Genomic DNA, 4,367 nt, shown 5'->3' on the forward strand with positions numbered 1-4,367 from the left:
ATGCAGTCATTTGTGGATTGCTACGTGGGTTATCACCAGATTCTAATGGATGAAAAAGATGTAGAAAAGATAACTTTCATCACACCGTGGGGTGTGTGTATCATTACAGGGTAATGCCATTTGGTCTCAAGAATGCTGGGGCCACTTACATGAGAGCCATGACAGCCATTTTTCATGATATGTGGATGATGTCATTATCAAATCCCGTAAGAGTACGGATCATTTGACTTACTTAAAAAAGTTCTTTGATTGCCTGCGCAAATACAACTTGAAATTAAATCCCGATAAATATGCTTTTAGGGTACCAATCGGCAAGTTATTGGGATTTATAGTTAGGAGAAGGGGTATCGAGCTTGATCCCGCTAAAATCAAGGCGATTCAAGAATTACCTCCACCAAATAAAAGTTACTTGTCTAACCCACCGGTTCTAATTCCTCCGAGGGAAGGAGTTCCGTTGTTGCTGTATTTGTTTGTCTCGGATAACGCATTTGGATGTGTGCTAGGTCAACATGATGAGACTGGAAAAAAGAGCGATCAATATATTACTTAAGCAAAAAGTTTACTCCATACGAGGCTTGTTACACCCTTTTGGAGAAAACTTATTGTGCTTTAACCTGGATTGCTCAAAAGTTGAGACATTACTTGTTTTCGTATACTACATATCTCATTTTCAAGATGGATCTTTTGAAATATATCTTTCAGAAGGCGATGCCGACTGGGAAATTGGTAAAATGGCAAATGCTGTTGAGTGAGTTTGATATTGTGTATGTGACCCAAAAGGTGATAAAAGCACAAGCCCTAGCGGATCATCTCACAGAAAATCCAGCAGAAGAAGAGTATGAACCACTTAGAACTTATTTTCCTGATGAAGAGGTATTATTTGTAGGAGAAGATATATCCGAGGCATACCCTGGTTGGAGAGTATTTTTTGATGGGGCAGTGAATCATGAAGGAAGTAGGATTGGAGCAGTCCTAATATCAGAATCTGGCCAACATTACCCTATGGCAGCCAAACTCTGATTTTGTTGCACGAACAACATGGCTGAGTATGAAGCATGCATCATGGGTCTAAAGATGGCGATCGATAAAGACATTTAAGAGTTGTTGGTAATAGGAGATTCAGATTTACTGATTCATCAAGTTCAGGGGGAATGGGCCGTAAAGAATTTGAAGATTACACCGTACGTGAAGTTAGTACAAAGGTTGTGTAAAAGGTTTCTCAAGGTTGAGTTTAGGCATACCCCAAGGTTGCATAATAAATTTGCTGACGCTCTTGTTACTATCTCCTCAATGATCAAACATCCAGATATAAGTTACATCGATCCTGTGGAGATATATTTGAAAGAACAACCCGCTCACTGTTCGCATGTCGAAGCAGAACCAGATGGAAGACCTTGGTATTTTGACATAAAAAGGTATCTGGAAGCTGGAACTTATCCAAATAATGCGACTTTCAATCAGAAGAAAGCAATACGTCGAATGGCTAACAATTTCTTTCCAAGTGGAGAAACCCTTTACAGGAGAACTTCAGATATGGGTCTTCTCAGATGTGTCGATGCTATTGAAGCTATGAAGCTTCTCGAACAGATTCACATGAGAGTTTGTGGAACTCACATAAATGGGCTTACCTTGGCGAAGAAGATCCTTCGATACGACTATTTTTGGATGACTATGGAGCATGATTGTTGTAAGTATGTGCAAAAATGTCATCAATGTCAAGTGCACGGTGATTTGATTCGAGTACCTCCTCACGAACTCAATGCCATGAGTTCTCCTTGGCCATTTGGGGCTTGGGATATGGATGTCATTGGTCCAATAGAGCCATCTGCCTCTAATGGACATAGGTTCATTTTAGTTGCTATTGATTACTTCACCAAGTGGGTGGAAGCAGCCTCATATAAATCAGTTACAAAGAAGGTGATAGTAGACTTCGTCCGTAATAATTTAATTTGTAGATTTGGAATACCGGATTCCATCATTACTGATAATGGAGCAAATCTCAATAGCCATTTGATGAAAGAAATATGTGAGCAATTCAAGATTAATCACCGAAACTCAACCGCATATCGTCCTCAAATGAATGGAGACGTGGAAGCTGCCAACAAGAACATCAAAAAGATCTTGAGGAAAATGATTGGAAATCATAGAGGTTGGCATGAGATGTTGCCATATGCTTTGTTAGGATACCGATCGACTGTCAGAACATCAATTAGAGCAACCCCATACTTTTCAGTGTATGGGACGGAGGCCGTAATCCCCTTCGAAGTGGAAATACCTTGTTGAGAATCATTCAAGAAGCTAAATTGAGCAATGCCGATTGGGTTCATAATCGAATTGAACATTTGGCTTTGATTGATGAAAAGAGAATGACTTCCATTTGCCACGGTCAACTGTACCAGCAAAGAATGACTCGTGTTTTTAATAAGCGAGTGAGACCAAGAACGTTTGAAGTTGGTCAGTTGGTTCTCAAACGCATTTTTCCACATCAAGATGAGTATAAGGGAAAGTTTGCCCCAAATTGGCAAGGACCTTACATGGTTCGTAAAGTGTTGTCTAGAGGTGCCTTAATATTATTCGAAATGGATGGCTAAGAGTGGCTGAAACCAATCAACTCAGATGCCGTCAAAAGATACTACGTTTGAAGGTTCAACGTTTTTGTAGCTATGTCGTTTGCTTGTAATCATTTCTATGTTTGTTTGTTTTAAATTAACCCTCCCATTTTGTTTGAAATACATCTGACCTGAATTCTCAAGAATGAGATACGTAGGCGGCCTATGTCGGCCTCGGTCATTTTTTCTATTAAAATCTCCCATTTCTCATTTATCTCCCGAGGGGGAAACTACGTTTGACCTGATTTCTGCCTCAACGGGATATGTAGGCGCCACAATGGTTTGGTCATATCTCTTGTAAGTTCTCAATTTAAGATAGAAACTGGGACAGAATATTTTGAGAGGGACTCAAAAATTCTGCAAATCTCTTATTGGTAGTTTGATATCCACCAAAACATCTAACTGGGACAGAAATGTTTGAGGAAGACCTCAAAAATTTTATCCAATATCAACAGGAGGTTTTACTGGACTTCAAATTCAAAGTTGGCTTCAAATGATCCCCAACATTGTTAGAAGTTCAATGTCAACCTCAATAATCTCCAATACCATCAGAGTTCAGAGTCAACTACAAAACTTTCTGCGTATATAAGGACTTCTAGGCTTGAACCCTCAAGGATCCTCAAAATTTTGTGAACAAGATATCAAGCATTGCTCAAAGCTTCGGATCAAGGACGTTCATTTAAGTTATGCGTGACATGACATCTGGCAGTGACCCTTTCCAAATTGCTTTTCAAAAACTCATCTTTCTTAAAGCTTTTAATACACCAAATATTTTGTATGAATATATGTTTTAGTATTATATCTACCGAGAAATGGGGAATCAGAGCAAGCGATCGAAGATGTCAAGACAAGGAGAAAACAAATAGAGGATTCAACACAGATCAATTCATTCAAAACTAACAATTTTTTCGTGGGTGCAGATTTATAAAAGACCTCCATATCCCTCCTTTCAGCAAGTACAAAGAAGTTAAAAGAACAAGGAGTTTTCAAAGTGATAGGTTTGTCACCAGGATTCATCAGACGAAAAGAAGACGTTCAAAAAAATGAACAACAATGCCTCATTCAAATTCCCAGCAAGCCATGAGCCACAATGCATATAGAGTGTTCGAAAATGAGCATGATATTCACACACTAATGTCAAAGTGATCAGACACTTTGTACATATTTTCAGAAATTTTCCCTAAAGATTTTTGCTCAGTCATTAGTTAAAACGACAATGTGTCTATTACTTGTTTTCTTTTGAGTGCACGAAAACGTAAAGGAGTTATTTTCAATGCAAGCATCCATAATGACATCAAATTATATTCTTCATCCTCGGGCCATTCATATTTTATTATTTGTATTATATTATCGGAGATGGTAATATCATTGCCAAGAGGGTCATTCATATTATTTTATTCATATTATATTATCGGAGGTGGTAATATCATTTGCCAAGAGGGCCATTCATATTTTATTATTTGTATTATATTACCGGAGGTGATAATATCATTGCCAAAAGGGTCATTCATACTTTATTATTCATATTATATTACCGGAGGTGGTAATATCATTGCCAAGAGGGTCATTCATATTATTTTATTCATATTATATTATCGAAGGTGGTAATATCATTTGTCAAGAGAGCCATTCATATTTTGTTATTTGTATTATATTACTGGAGGTGGTAATATTATTGTCAAGAGGGCCATTCATACTTTATTATTCGTATTATATTATCGAAGGTGATAATATCATTGCCAAGAGGGTCATTCATAT

The sequence above is a fragment of the Solanum dulcamara genome, chromosome 9, assembly GCF_947179165.1.
Source record: "Solanum dulcamara chromosome 9, daSolDulc1.2, whole genome shotgun sequence".
Taxonomy (NCBI): Eukaryota; Viridiplantae; Streptophyta; class Magnoliopsida; order Solanales; family Solanaceae; genus Solanum; species Solanum dulcamara.